This window comes from Equus quagga, chromosome 3 (assembly GCF_021613505.1).
Source record: "Equus quagga isolate Etosha38 chromosome 3, UCLA_HA_Equagga_1.0, whole genome shotgun sequence".
Lineage (NCBI taxonomy): Eukaryota > Metazoa > Chordata > Mammalia > Perissodactyla > Equidae > Equus > Equus quagga.
Genome location: NC_060269.1, coordinates 39,620,837 through 39,638,316, shown reverse-complemented (window position 1 = coordinate 39,638,316; position 17,480 = coordinate 39,620,837). Strand labels below are relative to the sequence as shown.

At 35.2% G+C, this 17,480-nt stretch overlaps 1 protein-coding gene across 3 annotated transcripts in view; it reads left to right on the top strand.

The window, feature by feature from the left end:
- Positions 1-17,480, top strand: part of FBXW7 (F-box and WD repeat domain containing 7) — a 217,388-nt gene that overhangs the window by 58,033 nt on the left and 141,875 nt on the right. For 2 of the 3 annotated variants that reach the window (XM_046656230.1, XM_046656228.1), the window contains exon 2: positions 15,456-15,503. The exons of the other annotated variant lie outside the window; for it this stretch is intronic. The gene's annotated coding sequence lies outside the window, so the exon portion shown is untranslated. The remainder of the gene's footprint in view (positions 1-15,455; positions 15,504-17,480) is intronic. 3 annotated transcript variants of the gene reach the window in all.

Sequence of the window (17,480 nt, the reverse complement as noted above, 5' to 3'; positions counted from 1 at the left end):
ATATTGGGATGATATTTGAAAAATTCAAATTACAAATATATAATGGTTGAATATTCATATATGTATTTATCGTTTCTTATTTTTCAAATTTAGTATTTTCTGTTTCCTCTTTTAAACACTTCTACATCTCTTAGGTCATACTGCAGCTGTATTGAGGCATTTTCCTTGTTTGGCTTTATCTGTAAGATTTCGAAACACGAGATTTTTTTATACTTGTTCAAAGAAGGGGCAAGGAAACGGCAAACCTGGAAATGCATCACTCTGGTGACAGATGATAAGTCTGATGACTGCTAATACTCTTCTATATGGCCTTTTTTGGACTTTCATCTTTTTCTAATATTGACTCTACCCCTTTTATTTGGAATTAGAATTCCATTGTCAAGAACTGTGAGATTTTACCCTATTTGCAGTCTAACAAGTTTTGTCGTTATGTACAGTTAGGTCCACTCCCATTCCTGGTGACCGTGACCCTGTGGGAGTGATATCCACAACGCCCTGTCCTCCAGAGCCCTTCTCAGCTTCTGTAGACTTGTGCCTGTGGCTTTCTTTATGGAGTCATTCCATCTCATATTTGACTTTCCTCTTTTCCTGCTTCCCTCTGCTTTTCTCAGCAATTGTCTTTTCTGGAGCATCCTGTCTTCTCATGGTGTACCCGAGGTAGGACAGCCTCAGTCTAATCATTTTTGCCTCCAGCAATAGTTCAGTCTTAAGTTGTTCTAGAACCCACTTGTCTGTCTTTTTAGCGGTCCAGAGTATCCACAGAGCTCTTCTCCAATACCATATTTCAAATGAATCAGTTTTTTTCCCGTCGGCCTCTTCATTGTCCAGCCTTTGCACCCATACGTAGTAATTGGGAATACAAGGGTGTGGATAATCTTGGCCTTGGTTTCTAATGACACTTCCTTACACTTGATGATCTTTCCTAATTCTTTCATTGCTGCCCTTCCAAGTCTCAGTATTTTTTTGATTTCTTGGCTGTAGTCTCCGTTTATATTGGTGACTGAGCCAAGGTAAACAAAATCTTTAACAATTTCATTGTCTTCATTGTCTATATTAAAGCTGTGTAGTTCTTCTGTAGTTGTGATTTTTCTCATCTTTGTTTTTTATTTGAGTTCATAATAGCTTACATCATTGTGAAATTTCAGTTGTATGTTATTTGTTGTCTGTCACCACATAGGTGCTCCCCTCACCCCCTGTGCCCAGTCCCCACCCCCCTTCCCCTGGTAACCACTGAACTGTTTTCTTTGTCCGTGTGCTTGTTTATATTCCACATATGAGTGAAATCATCTGGTGTTTGTCTTTCTCAGTCTGGCTTATTTCGCTAAGCATAATTCCCTCCAACTCAATCCATGTTGTTGCAAATGGGATGATTTTTTTTTTCTGGCTGAGTAGTATTCCATTGTATGTATATACCACATCTTCTTTATCTAATCATCAATCCATGGGCACTTGGATTGTTTCCATGTCCTGGCTATGGTGAATAATGTTGCAGTGAACATAGGGGTACATATGTTACTTTGGATTGTTGATTTCAAGTTGTTTGGGTAGATACCCAGTAGTGGGATAGCTGGGTCATATAGTAGTTCTATTTTTAGTTTTTTGAGGAATCTCCATGCTGTTTTTTCATAGTGGCTGTATCAGTTTGCCTTCCCACCAGCAGTGTAGGGTTCCCGTCTCTCTATATCCCCTCCAACATTTGTTATTTTTAGTCTTAGTGATTATAGCCATTTTAACAGATTAAGGTGCTATCTTAGTGTAGTTTTGATTTGCACTTCCCTGATGATTAATGATGTTGAATATCTTTTCATGTGTTTATTGGCCATTTGTATATCTTCTTTGGAAAAATGTCTGTTCATATCCTCTGCCCGTTTTTTGATCGGGCTGTTTTTTGTTGTTCGCTTGTGTGAGTTCCTTACATATTATGGAGATTAACCCCTTGTCGGATATATGATTTGCAAATATTGTCTCCCAAAATATTGGTGAGTTGTCTTTTGGTTTTGATCCTAATTTCGTTTGCCTTGCAGAAGCTCTTTAGTGTGATGAACTCTCACTTGTTTATTTTTTCTTTTGTTTCCCTGGTCTGAGAAGACATGGTATTCGAAAAGATCCTTTTAAGTTCGATGTCAAAGAGTGTACTACCTATGTTATCTTCCAGGAGTTTTCTGGTTTCAGGACTTATCTTCAAATCTTTGGTCCATTTTGAGTTTATTTTTTTGTATGGCATGAGATAGTGGTCTACTTTCATTCCTTTGCATGTGGCTGTCCAGTTTTCCCAACACCATTTTTTGAAGAGACTATCTTTTCTCTCATGGGATCTCTTTCCATCTCTTTATGTCATTATCTATTTCTTTCAATAATGTCCTATAGTTTTCATTGTATAAATCCTTCACCTCCTTAGTTAAATTTACTCCTAGGTATTTTATTCTTTTAGTTGCGATTGTAAATGAAATCGAAAGAATGAAATTCTTTAGGGTTTTCTATATATAAGGTCATGTTGTCTGCAAACAGTGAGTGTTTCACCTCTTCACTCTGTGTTTGGATTCCTTTTATTTCTTTCTCTTGCCTAATTGCTCTGGCCAAAACTTCCAGTACTGTGTTGAATAAGAGTGATGATAGTGGACATCCTTGTTTTGTTCCTCTTCTTAGAGGGATGGCGTTCAGTTTTTCTGCATTGAGTATGATGTTGGCTGTGGGTTTGTCGTATATGGCCTTTATTGTGTTGAGGCAATTTCCTTGTATCCCCATTTTGTTAAGAGTTTTTGTCATAAATGGCTGTTGGATCTTACCAAATGCTTTCTCTGCATCTATTGAGATGATCATGTGGTTTTTATTTCTCATTTTGTTAATGTGATGTATCACATTGATTGATTTTGTGGATGTTGAACCATCCCTGGTATAAATCCCACTTGATCATGATATATGATCTTTTTGATGTATTGCTGTATTCAGGTTGCCATTATTTTGTTGAGGATTTTTGCATCTATGTTCATCAGCAATATTGGCCTGTAGTTTTCCTTTTTTGCATTGTCCTTGTTGGGCTTTGGTATCACAGTGATGTTGGCCTTGTAGAATGTGTTAGGAAGCTTTCCATCTTCCCTAATATTTTGGAATAGCTTGAGAAGGATAGGTATTAAATCCTCTCTGAAAGTTTGGTAGAATTCCCCAGGAAGCTGTCTGGTCCTGGGCTTTTATTCTTTGGGATGCTTTTGATTAGTATTTTAATCTCTTTCTTTGTGATTGATCTATTCAGATTCTTTATTTCTTCTTGATTCAGCTTTGGGAGGTTGTAAGAGTCTAAGAATTTATCTTTCTTCTAGATTGTCCATTTTGTTGGCATATAGTTTTTTGTAGTATTCTCTTGTAATCCATTGTATTTCTGTGGTATCTGTTGTTATTTCTCCTTTTTCATTTCTAATTTTATTTATCTGAGCTTTCTCTCTTTTTTTCTTTGTAAGTCTGGCTAGGGGTTCGTCAATTTTATTTATCTTCTCAAAGAACCAGCTGTTTGTTTCATTGATCCTTTCTACTGCCTTTTTTTTTCAATAGCACTTATTTCTACTCTGCTTTTTATTATTTCTCTCCTTCTTACTTTAGGCTTTGTTTGTTCTTTTTGTAATTCAGTTAGGTGTAGTTTGAGATTGCTTATTTGGGATTTTTCTTGTTTGTTAAGGTGAGCCTGTATTGTGATGAATTCCCCTCTTAATACGGCTTTTGCTGCATCCCATATGAGTTGGTATGGTATGTTTTCATTTTTATTTGTCTTCAGATAGTTTTTGATTTCTCTTTTAATTTCTTCAATGATCCATTGCTTGTTTGATAGCATGTTGTTTAGTCTCCACGTATTTGTGCGTTTCTCAGCTTTTTTCTTGTAATTAATTTCTAGCTTTATAGCATTGTGATTGGAAAAGAGACTTGTTATTATTTCAGTGTTCTTAAATTTATTGAGGCTCTCCATGTTTCCCAATGTATGGTCTATTCTTGAGAATATTCCGTGCGCACTAGAGAAGAATGTATATTCTGCTGTTTTTGGATGGAGTGTTCTATGTATGTCTATTAAGTCCAACTGTCTTAATTATGTCTATTTAATTCCACTGTTTCCTTGTTGATTTTCTGTCTGGATGATCTGTCCATTGATGTGAGTGGAGTGTTGAGGTTCCCTACTATTTTTGTGTTATTATTAATGTTTTCTTTTAGGTTTATTAATACTTGCTTTATGTACTTTGGTGCTCCTATGTTGGGTGCATAGATATTTATAAGTGTTATTTCTTCTTGATGAAATGTCCCTTTGATCATTGTATACTGCCCCTCTTTGTCTCTCTTTACTTGTCTTATCTTGAAGTCTACTTTGTCTGATATAAGTATTGTGACACCTGCTTTCTTTTGTTTGCCGTTAGCTTAGACTATCGTCTTCTCTCCCTTCACTCTGAGTCTGTGTTTGTCATTGGAGCTGAGATGTGTTTCCTGGAGGCAGCATATTGGTGGGTCTTGTTCTTTAATCCATCTCTCCACTCTGTGTCTTTTTTATTGGGTACATTTACATTTAGGATGATTATTGATATATGAGGGCTTAATGCTGCCATTTTGTCACTCATTTTCTGGTTCTCCTACATTTCCTTTGTTTCTTGTCCTGTGTATTTTGGTCTGCCAGTTGAGTTATGTAGTTTTTTATATTGTGTTTCTTTGTTTTCTGCTTATTTATTATTTGTGTCTCTGTTCTGCTTTTTTATTTAATGGTTACCCTGAGGTTTGTATTCATAATCTCGTGGGTAAGATAGTCACTTTTCTAATGACCCCTAATTTCCTTAGACTAAGCCGATTCAGTCCCTTTCCTCTTCCCCTCCTAAGTTGTTTTTCTCATGAACTCCCTTAGCTTATGTTTCTCTGGGAAAGTTTTCATTTCTTTATCATACCTGAAGGATATTTTCACTGGATAGAGTATTCTTGGCTGAAAGTTTTTGTCCTTCAAAGATTTGGATATGTCATTCCAGTCTCTCCTACCCAGTAAGGTTTCTGCAGAGAAATCCGCTGAAAGCCTGATGGGGGTTCTTTTGAAGGTTATTTTCTTCTGCCTTGCTGCCCTTAGTATTCTTTCCTTGTCATGCAGTTTTGCTAGTTTCACTACTATATGCCTTGCAGTAGGTCTTTTTACGTTGACATCTTTAGGAGATCTGGCAGCCTCTTCCATGTGGATTTCCTTCCCTAGGTTTGGGAAATTTCTCTGCTATTATTTCTTTGAATAAGCTTTCTACTTCATCCTCCTTCTCTTCTCCTTCTTGAATACCTGTAATTCTTATGTTGCATTCCCTAATTCAGTCAGATACTTCTTGGAAACTTTCTTCATTTCTTTTTAGTCTTGGTTCTCTCTCCTCCAATATCTGGAGCATTTCAACATGTTTATCTTTGATTATGCTGATACACTCCTCTGTGGTGTCCGCTCAAGCATTCAGGGAATCCATATTTTGTTTTGTTTCTTCCATTTTGTCTTTTATCTCTAATATTTCTGATTGATTCTTCTTTATGGTTTCAGTCTCTTTTGTGAAGTAGTTCCTGAACTTGTTGAATTATTTCTCTACATTCTCTTTTACCTTGTTGAGTTTTTTGATGATAGCTGTTTTAAATTCTTTGTCATTTAGATTATGTGTTTCTGTGTCTTCAGGACTGGTTTCTGAGAACTTGTCATTTTCTCTCTGGTCTGGAGATCTAATATAATATTTGATATTGCTAGAGGGAGTGGCTCTGTTTTTAGCATCCTCTTGTTATTTGGTCACAGTTACCACCTATTACCACTGGGTGGGGGTCAAGAGCCACGTATTCTGAGCCCTCTGACTTCAGCCAAAATCCCAGGGGCTGGAGCCGCACCAAGCGGGTGGGGGGAGGGGTGCTTTCTCCTGTGTGCTCTCAGGGTTTTCTCCCTCTGCTCTCGCTATCTGCTCTCCTGGGGTGTTGGCTTGATAAGATCACTCCCCTCGAAAGTTTTTGCCCTGGTAGAGGGCTTTTCTCTAGGCTGCAAGGGCCCTTGGGAGTCTTTGATGTTCCCATGAACAAAGGTCCCCTCCCCCATTCCTTTCCTGTTGGAGGCCACCCATGGTCCTAGATTGCAGTCTTTAGGGGAGGAAGTAAAGTTTTCTTACCTCACTCCACCTCCTCCGAGGGGGGCTCCAGCCTCTCTGCCCTCGGTTGTATGGCTGCATGGGTCTCTCTGACATTATTTGTGTTGTGTTTGTATGTCCTCTGTTGGAGTGTGAATGTCCTTTTCATTGTCTATTGGAGAGGAAAGATTACTAGGAAGACTCACTCTGCCGTGATGCTGACATCACTTTGCTGATGTTTGTCATCTTGATGTTCAGTTGCAGTCCTGCTTTGGCACTTTCTTCTTCTACTTTCATCAGAAGTTGTTTCACGTCATTGCTGTTTTCTGCCAATAAGATAGTGTCATGTGCATATCTTACATTGTTGATATTTCTTCCACCAATTTTCACTCCTCCTCCATCTGAATCTAGCCCAGCTTATCATCTGATATGTTCTGCATACAGATTAAACAGACAGGGAGATAAATACACTCTTGTCTGATACGTTCCTCTATAGGAAACCATTCTGTCTCTCCATATTCTGTCCTGACAGTGGATTCTTGTCCACAATACGGGTTACACATCAGGACAATAAAATGCTGAAGCATGCCTGTTTCTTTCAGAGCAGGCTGTAGCTTTTCATGATCTGTGCAAATGCTTTACTGTAATCTATAAAAAATAACCTTCTTCTGAAATTATTTGGAGCACTCCAGTAGCCAACAAATAATCACATTAGATCTCATGTACCTCTCCCTTTTGAAAGTCCAGCTTGGACATCAGGCATTTATTGCTCCATGTAAAGTAAAAACCTTTGTTGCAGCACCTTGAGCATTACTTTGCTTGCACAGGAGGTTAGAGCACTGGTCCTATTCTTACTGCATTCCTTGGCATGTCCTTTTTTGGGGATTGGAATATATATTGAGCATTTCTAGTCTGTAGCCCATTGTTGGATTTCCATATTTGTTGGCATATTCTTGTTAGGATTTTGACAGATTCAGGCTCTGTGGCTTGAAATAATTCTATCAATATCCCATCTAGCGCTGGTGACATTTATTTCTTCCTAGTACTTTCATGGCAGCTTTCACTTCACTTTCTACAATTACGTGGTCTTCCTCGTAGGAATCTTCTTCAAAGGAATCTGTCATCCTTGTCTCTTCTATATAGATCTTCAGTACACTGTTTCTACCTTCCCTTTATGTTCTCCTGATCAGATGGCGTGTTTCCCTGTTGGTCGTTTACCATTCCTAATCTAGTTTCAAATTTCCCTTTGATTGCTTGAATCTTCCGGAAGAGACCTCTCGTTCTTCCTTTTTTGTTATTTTCTTTTGTCTCTTTGCATTGGCCATTATAATACTTCTCTTTATCTCTATGTGATAGTCACTGAAAAACTTCCTTCAGGATTCTAACCCTGCTTTTGTCACCTTTTGCTTTTCACCTGTCTTTAACAAATTTTAGTGTTTCTTCTGTCATCTGTCTTGATTTTTCTTTTCTTTTTACTTCAGGTATTATCGTTTTGAATTCTTCCTTATTAAAATATTTCTGTTTTCAGTCCATAGTTCTTCCAGTTCTTGGTCAATTAAGTTTAGCCATGCAAATCTGTTTTTTTATATGGGCTTTAAATTTGTCAAGAATGTTGTTTACATTTTATTTTGGCACTATATTCCTAATTTTAGTGCTCTTCTTCAGCTTTACTCTGATATTTGATATAAAAAGTTCGTGGCCAGTACCACAGTGTGCTCCTAGTCTTGTTTTGGCAGAGACAATACAGCTTCTTCATCTCCTGCTTCTAATTATATAGTCTATTTGATTTCTACATTGGCCGTGTGGTGATACCCATGTATACATGTTTCGTTGCTTGAAGCAAGTATTTGCCATGGACAGATTGTTGGCTTCACAGAAATCCATGAGCCAGTCTCCTGCTTTGTTTCTGATCCCAGTCCAAATTTTCTAGTGACATTTGATTCCGCATTATTTCCTACTTTTGCATTCCTGTCACCTATAATGATCAGCATGTCGTATTTTGGTGTATAATCAATTTCTTCTTGGATGCTTGTGTAGAAACTTTCAATTTCATCTTCATTGACTATAGTTGGGGCATAGACTAACAAATCTAACAAACTGCTCAACCATAATTTCATGGATACTGATAGGAGACACGAGACTTTTGTTAATACCACATTGCCTTGAATAATGTAGCTTTACATTAGTTGTTGAAATTATTTAGTGTTCTTTAATTTTGTTCTTTAAATTGTTTTTGGATATTCTAGTCCCTTTACTTTACCATATAAATTTAAGAATCAACTTGTTGATAACTACAAAGATGTTCTACTGAGATTTTGATTGGGATTGTGTTTAATCTATATATTAATCTGAGAGAATTGAGCCATCCAATTCATGGACATGGTATATTTTTTCAGTTACTCAGGTCTTTGATTACTCTTGTCAGTGTTCTGAGTTTTCAGCATAAAGATCCTGCACAAATTTTGTATATCTATAGCTAAGTATATTTTTGATGCTGTTGTAAATGCTACTGCTTTTAAAAATTTTAATATACTAACTTGTTGCTAGTATATAAAAATTCTATTGATTTTTGTATATTGACTTTATATTCTATGCATTGTTAAAATTGTTTATTAGTTCTGGGAATTTTTTGTAGATTCCTTTAAATGTTCTATGTAGACATTCATATGAATAAGGACAGTTTTTATTGCTTTGTTTCCAATCTGTATGTCTTTTATATTTTATTCTTTCCTGACTGCACTTACCAGGACTTCCAGTACAATTTTGAATAGAAATGCTGAGAACAAATGCCTTTTCCTTGTTCCTGGTCTTTTATTAGTCTTTTAATATTAAATATAAAATTAACTTTAGGTTTATTTAGATGCCTTTTATTAGGTTAAGGAAATTCCCTTTTATTCCTACTTTGCTAAGAGTTTTTTTAAAAAAAAAATCAGGAATGAGTGCTGAGTTTTGTCTAGCGTCTCTTCTGTAGCTATCGTTATAATCGTTTTTCTTGGTTAAATCATTAATCTGGTCTCCTTCGTTGTTTGACTTTCACATTTTGAACCAGCTTTGTATTCCTGCCATAAACCCTACTTGTTTGTGAGCCCTCTTTGATCCATAGGTTATTTAGATGTGTTTTTGAATACTATATTTGGGATCTTTTTGGCTATCTTTCTGCTACTCATTTCTAGCCTAATTCCATAGGATAATATAGTTTGTGTTATTTTTGTTCTTCTAATTTTTAAAAAATTTGTCAAAACTTGTTTTATTTTGGTGAATGTTTCCTACACACTTGCAAAGAATGTATATCCCTCCCTGGTTGGTTGGAATAATTTGTTTTTGAATGGAAAAGGAAAACGTTTTAACCTTTTTATAAGATTACACCTTAAATCTGAATTGCTCTGTAGCCAGTGGGGGAATAGAAAGGATTTTGGGATTCAGAATACTTGGTTCTAGATAGGCCTGCTTTTTACTAACTATATTATTTCAAATAAATCCTTTTGAGCTTCTGTTTTTCTCTTTTGTTAAATATTATTGATGGATGTGATTTTGGGAAACCCATCTTTTCTTTAGGATAGTATGCATTACATTTTATAGCACAAGGTTTAAAAGTTAATACGTTTACTCTTTTCTCAGCTATTATAACATTCTTTTCCTTATTTTTTTATTTTTTATTTTTTGTGAGGAAGACTGTCCCTGAGCTAACATCTGTTGCCAGTCTTAACTCTTTTTGCTTGAGGAAGATTGTCGCTGAGGTAACAGCTGTGCCAGTTTTTTTCTACTTTGTATGTGGGATGCTGCCACAGTGTGGCTTCATGAGCTGTGCGTAAAGTCTGCCAAAGCGGAGTGCGTGAACTTAACCACTATACCACTGGGCCGGCCCCTCCTTCTTTATATTTTTAACTCAGTTTAAACAGTTGTAGTCTTACGGATTATGTGAGATGTTAGGACTCCATAAAGTTTCAGTTTATTGCAGAATCTCCCAGTTGCAGATATCAATCTGAGCAGCAGTTTTTGTTTCTAAATAAACTTCGTATTTTGTGAGAGGATTAGAATTCTCACAGTGGTTGTATGTCACTGCCATAAAATAATCAAGGAATATGAAGATGGCAGTGAAAGGTATATAAGGCACAGGCTTCATAAGAAGTATATTGTAAAAATTGTCAATTAACAAGAACTGTGAGGAATTTAGAAGTACTTTTAAGGTTTGTGGAAATGTTGAAGAAAATGGTGAGGGCATAATTTTATAATGGTGTAATTGTGTAGTGAAATGGATTATAAAAATGCAGATAAGTTGTATTGAAACTTATATTTTGTGGTGTTTTGACAACTGGGGCGAATCAGATATTTTAAAAGTACCATGGGTTTACTTTTTTAATTTGTTGGTAGTGTCTATGAGGATGTCATCAGAATGTTGAGGGACTCTTTTCAAACTGTTGGAGATATTGCGTAAGCATTGCTTTGCAGTTTTCTAGCAATCAGACAAGATACTTGAGAGAGAAATACTGAGTGCTGTGCTTTCTTTGTTAAGGAAATAGAAATGCTACATGAGATTCTAAAAGTAAAAATTTACATCTTTTACAAAAAATTATGATGGTGTGAAGTTTTTTGAAGGCATTCAAAGGATATAGCAGGATTCAGTTTTGTATAAGGTGGAGATAAGCTGTTGATTAGCTCTCGGTTGGTTTGTGAGATATTGTAATTAGGCTAAATTGAATGGGTGATGGGTGTTTGAGAAATGAGTTCTAGTGCTTTGTTCCAGATAATTCAAGATCTGATATCTATTAACTACTTAAAACTTTTGACTAGCTGAGACACTGCTTTTTTTTTTAAGAAAACAACAGCAACAAATAACAGTATCCTAGGAAAGATATCATTAGCACTATTTAAAGATGCTGTCTTTTCAATACCACTATTTACATGATTATAATTCATGAGCAGTCTCTATTAGATTTATTGCTGAATGAACAGTATCACTGAATTCATTCTGCATCTTTTATTTTAGGGACGACTGTTTTGCTTACATCCTTATTGTCCTCTCTGGGGTCTTTAGTGTTACTAGAAATCATAAAGTTAGGTAATTTTCCTAATAAACCCATGTCAGTTCTGTAGTCTCTGTAGATTTGGGATGGGATCTATTGGCTCTCAGCTTCAAGGTGGACCCTAAACCACCATCCTGGTCCTTTCAGTATTTGTCACTTGTTTTGCTGAGATGTGTGACCTCTGTGCAGTTCATCTTTTTCTTTTGGGAAGGCAAACTTCTCTTGATGGAAGGTGTTTTTATCCTTTTCGTTCTAAGGTGCCTCTCAAATTAACAATTTTGTTCATATCAAAAGTTGCCCAAAGTGGGAGCATTGTCTTAAGTATTTCTTGGTATAAATATGCCATTTAGAAAGATAAGTACCTGAATTTAGAAGAAGCAGGTGTCTGGCTTTGAGAGAGGGGGTGGTGTTTAAATTGATTAAAAAAATCCGTTTTGTGAAAGTGTTGCTTGTGTACCTTATGTCTCAGAACTGTGACCTAAAGATTGTCTACCTTCAAGTAGAAACCTGACAACCATTCCTGGGTGATTGGAGGTTTGCAGAGAACTCTCCCAGGCAAGACTCTTAACAGATAAAACAATCCAAGACTGAGGAAAGTTATTGTAAGGGTTTATGAGTTGTCTAAAGTAAAGTTTGTCCAAAGAATGCTCTGCATCTGAGAATTGTTCAGGGAACTGACCTGTTGGCGGCTATGCCATCCTGATGTCTTAGAGACTCATACAACAAAAAAGTCCACCAGCTCAAGACAGCTAGGCTGTTGTGAGTAATAAGGAAGCTTTCCATCAAGGATAAGTTTTCAAATTTGATCACGTAATGATGTTATTTAATTTAGAGAGAGGAACAGAAGTTGGTTAGATAAAAAAAAGTTATTATTAGGTAAAGATAATGGAAAAATGGATAAAAGGAAATACACATAAGACCATTTATATTTTGAATAAACAAGGTAAGCACTGTAAATATTAACCTAAGAATTTTTAGATATGTAAGAATATGTATTTGCAAGGCTTTTCTTCAAAAGGTTAATGGTTTACAAAAGCCTATGATTTTCTAAGGAACAGGGCCAAATAGTTTGCCTTGTAAAGTTTTTATAAATACCTGACTTTGCCATCTGATTGCTTTTGAAATCATTTTCTGAGCTAGCTATTAATATTTTTAGTGTGTGTGAAATTACACATTTGTAAACCTAATTTGAGGCTGTGCAGCACAGGTATTAGGAAGATTTTATGCAAAACTTTCTCTGCTATTAATAGAAAATCAGAAGGAATCCCTTGCTAGTAAAATTTATATTTACATTGAAACTATTGTTAAAACCTAATACAGGGGCCAGCCTGGTGGCGCAGCTGTTAAGTTCGCACGGTCTGCTTCAGTGGTCCGGGGTTCACCGGTTCAGATCCTGGATGTGGACCTATGTACTATTTGGCACGCCATGCTGTGGTAGGCATCCCACATAAAAAGTAGAGGAAGATGGGCACGGATGTTAGCTCAGGGCAGGTATTCCTCAGCAAAAAAAAGAGGAGGATTGGCAGCAGATGTTAGCTCAGGGCTAATCTTCCTCAAAAAAACCCAAAAAACAAAAAACTTAATACGAAATGACCAGACATATTTAATTTACCTTTATGCAGTCATTAGAAATAAGTTGAAATGCATTGTTAGGAAATTCAGATTTTCAAGTTAGGGAGTTACATGTCATTAGTTTGATGACCTGAAATTATTTTACTGAGAAGTAATTTTTCATTTATTTTATTTTTTAAAATAAACTTTTAAAACAATTGAAGTATAATTTACGTATAGAAAAGTATAGATGAACTTTTCTATATTGATGAACTTTTACAAAGTGAACATACCTTTGTAACCGTAACCTAGATCAAGATACCAACACCTCTGAGGCCTGCCTGTCTCCTGTCCCAAATAACTCTTTACCCCAAAGGTAACTACTCTTCTGACTTTTTAGTCAGAGATTAGTTTGGCTTGTTTTTAAATTTAATAAAAATAGAACTTAAAAAAGATCTGTGTATATGCTTTCTTCCCCTCTTGGTTTCTTTCACACAGCAGTGCATTTGTGAGATGTTTCTTATATTGTGTGTGGCATTAGTTTTCTCATTTTCACTGAGGTTTAGGATTCTGTTGTATGAATATACTATGGTTTATTTCTCCCTTCTACTGCCAGTGGACTTTTGGGCTCTTAAAAATAATGCTGCTATGATAAATCTTGTACATATCTTTTTGTGCACATAGTTGCACATTTCTATTGATTGTACACCCAGGAGTGGTATTATTTAGTCATTGGGTGTGCATTTTCACCTTTAGTAGATTCTTCCAAATAGTTTTCCATACTTGTTATACCAATTTACATTTCTACTTGCGGAGTATGAGAATGTGTTGCTGCACATTCTCGTTTACACTTGGTATTATCTGGTTTTTAGATAAAAGCTAGTCATTTTGGTGGATAGTAGTATCTTCTTGTGTTGTGTATCTGTTTTCCTGATAGTGATGGTGGACACCTTCCTTTTCAATATGTTTATTGGTTTTTGAAATTATCTTTTGTGAAGTTTTGTTTGGTCTTTAGCCTGTCTTAAAAATTGGGTTGTCTTTTTCTTTGTGATTTAAAGTTGTTTTTTTAAAAAACACTTTGTATATAAGTCCTTTGTTGGACATGTGCATTGCCAATATTTTTTCCTACTCTGTAGCTTGCGTTCTCACTTTTTTAAGAACACACTTCTTTAGTTTTTTTTTTTTTGAGGAAGATTAGCCCTGAGCTGACATCTGCTGCCAATCCTCCTCTTTTTGCTGAAGAAGACTGGCCCTGAGCTCACATCTGTGCCTATCTTCCTTTACTCTATATGTGGGATGACTACCACAGCATGACTTGCCAAGCGGTGCCATGTCCGCACCTGGGATCCAAACTGGCGAACCCCGGGCCTCTGAAGCAGAATGTGTGCACTTAACTGCTGCGCCACCCAGCCGACTCCCACAATTCTTTAATTTTAACGAAGTCCAGTTTGTTGTGTTTTGATTTTAGTGTCTTGTTTAAGAAATCTTTGCCTATTTCAAAGTCATGACAATATTTTCCTGTCATCTTATAGAAGCTTTATTGTTTTAAACTTTATTGTTTAGGTTTCTAATATACTTTATTCTTCCTCCTTTTTCCATGACCTGTGGATAGATATAATTCATTTGATTGATTTTAACAGTGGTAGTGATAGAAAATCTATTGCTATAGCTCACTCATAAGAAAATATTTTATTTTTATGTGTGGTATTGTAATTTCTAGTATGGTAACATTTTCTGCTAGTTAAGATAGATTATTTTTTTATTCTGGTAATTCTTTAAAAGAAATTAAAAAAATTTTTTTTTCTGACTCTAAAAGAGGCTGTCAGTTTTACTTAATATTGTCATGTTCTGTCTTATTTGTTTGTTTCGTTTTGCTTTTGAAGAGTCACAGTATGTGCCTTAAACACATTGGGTTGTACAGTCAAAGGCGGCTACTGTATTTAAGCAGATGACTGAGTCTCTATAAGCCTTGTTTTTTTTAATCGATAAAATGGGGAGTTAATGAGGTGATTAACAAAAAGTGTGTGTAAGTTTTTTCAAGTCCTAAGCAATGGGACTGGCAAACAGTAAGAGCTTTACTAGTATTTAGTGCTTTATTCTTGAAATTTGAACTTTTTGAAGGTTATTTTGACTTGAGACTTGATTGAAAGGATATATACTGTGTTTATTATAAAATTTACAGCTAACTTTTGTAAATAGTAAAATCAATATGTCATTTTATACATTGTTTATTATGGGTAAAAAAATTTTGTTTTTTTAGTACCAGCATAGGGTGGATTTTAAAATGCTTCCTTATGTTAATTTTTAAAAAATAAAAATAGAATAAATACTTTGTGAAATATCTTTCCACTTCACTGGCTCTACTTTAACTCTGTAGATGATACAGTTACATCGTCTAGGTGCTACTTAAAAGGTAGCTAGATACCAGAATGTCGAATATGACATTGTATATTGATGGACAGGAAGAATTTAACATATGAATGCTTCTCTAAGACATTGTTAGCACACTGTTTTCTTGGTCTGTAATTTTTTAAATTCGATTTGATATAGAGTCTCATTCTTTTTGTAGTGTAGTAAACTCTGCCAGTATCTTGATAATTCATTATTTTTCCGTATGTTACATGTAAAATTTCAGTTATTTATAAGATTGTGCCAAAGTTTAAGCATTCATTTTGGTTTTTAAAGTGTTGTAAAAAACAAATTGCTCTCATATAAATGATATTCTTGGGTAGATTTTACGGAGTAGTTGAAAAATTATTTCTTTTCTTTTTTTCTTTTTTTTATCATTTAGGGAGTGTCAGCCATCAGCAGAACTTTTAAAAGGCTATCTAAGTATTTGGTAAGTACATGTTCACCATGTTAATTACTTTGCATATTACTTGACTTTACATATATGTTACATTAATGACATTTACAATAGCCAGTGTCAATTACAATTATAATTTATATTTCTTTCAATTTTTACTTGGTACTGAAATTTCTTCTCTTTATACTTATTCTGATCCTCTTCTGATATCCTCTGTATGTCTTGTATCCAGAAAATTCTCTTAGTGTACAACCTCAGTATTAAAAGAGTTCAAGGAAACTAATAGTTTTATTGGGCAGGAATGCTAATACTTTTTGAATGGAACAGGATTTTCCCTACTTGAGATTTTTCTATTAGCCTTTGATATGTCACAGTACAAATTTCTTCTTTAGCCGTCCATTACTCGACCCCTCCTTATCTTAGGTCCTATTCACGACCATAAGGCAACATGAAGACCCGTACTATGGTCAGGCCATAAGCTGTTTCCTATCTGGGCTACTCCAGTTTCTTTGTAATAGCATTATAATATGAAAAATTTGATAGTTGTCTGTAGTTAAGAATTTCATAAGCTTATGATTTAACTAAATACAGCTCTTTTTTATTTTTGAGTAAAAGTAGAGTTAATCTCAGAATGTGTTTTACTTCAACTATATAGTATTTTAGACTTGCATGCTGTGGTGACTGTGTAGATATAACAATACTTTGGTTAATCATGACAGATTTTAAAATTATTAAATATATTTCAGCAGTGGGGGGAAGTACTGAGGCATTGGTTAACCAAGTGTCATGGTATAGTTTTTTTATTGTTTTAACGTAGTCAGTAAAATATTTTTAAGGATGAATATATTTATTTGGTTAGCTAGAGGAAATTTCCTAGGTATGTGAAGAAATGTTTAATAATAAACATTAATTTCTTTTATTATACTTCTTAATGTGTTTGAAACAATAAATATTCAACCAAATGATGTTTCTAAGATTCTATAATAATCATAGTTGATGCTTAAATATCCAACAATTGTACTACCCTGTTTACTGTATATTTATAATAAATATAACATTTTTAGGAGCACATGGTATTACAAAAATCTCTTAAAGAAATTTTTACTACTTTAAAATGTGGTAACTGATTTCCAGAGATGTATTAAGTAGAAAAGAATAACTTATTGTCATTTTTTTCCCCAATGATGCATAACTTTCAGTTTGTTTGAGGGAGACAATCATCTTTACATTGTATGTGTTTATGATATATATTTTTGCAAGTTAATTAATTAATTTTTAGTGACTCCTCTATTGAGATACAGTTCACATACCGGAACATTCATCCCTAAGCGTACAGTTTAGTGGTTTTTAGTATATTCACAGTTGTGCAATTATCACTACTATGTAATTTTAAGACACTTGTCCCTCCTTCCCCCTAGAAAAACCAAACCAATCCTTTATCCATTAGCAGTCATTCCGTATTTCCCTTCAACCCCCGCCCCATTCTGCCGCGTCCCCCCTGCACCCTAGGCAACCACTAATATACAGTTTCTGTGGATTTGCCTATTCCAGACATTTCATATAAATGTAATCATACAATATTTGTCCTTTTGTGACTAGCTTCTTTCACTTAGCATAATGTTTTCAAGGTTCGCCCATGTTGAAGCATGTATCATTCATTTGTATGGTCAAAAAAAATTTTCGTCGTATGCCACATTTTGTTTACCTATTCGTCAGTTGATGGGTTGTATCTGCTTTTTTTGGGAATGCTTTTGCAGTGAACCTTCTCCTGTAAGTTTTTGTTTGGACGTATGTTTTCATTTCTTTTGGGAATATACTTATAAGGATGAAATTGCAGGGTAATCTGGTAACTCTATATTTAACTCTGAGAAACTGTCAAAGTGGCTGCACTATTTTACAGTTCCACCAACAGCGTGTGAGGGTTCCAATTTCTCCACACCCTCAGAGACACTTGTTATTGTCAGTCTTTTTTGCATTTTAGCCATCCTAGTAGGTGTGCAGTTGTATTTC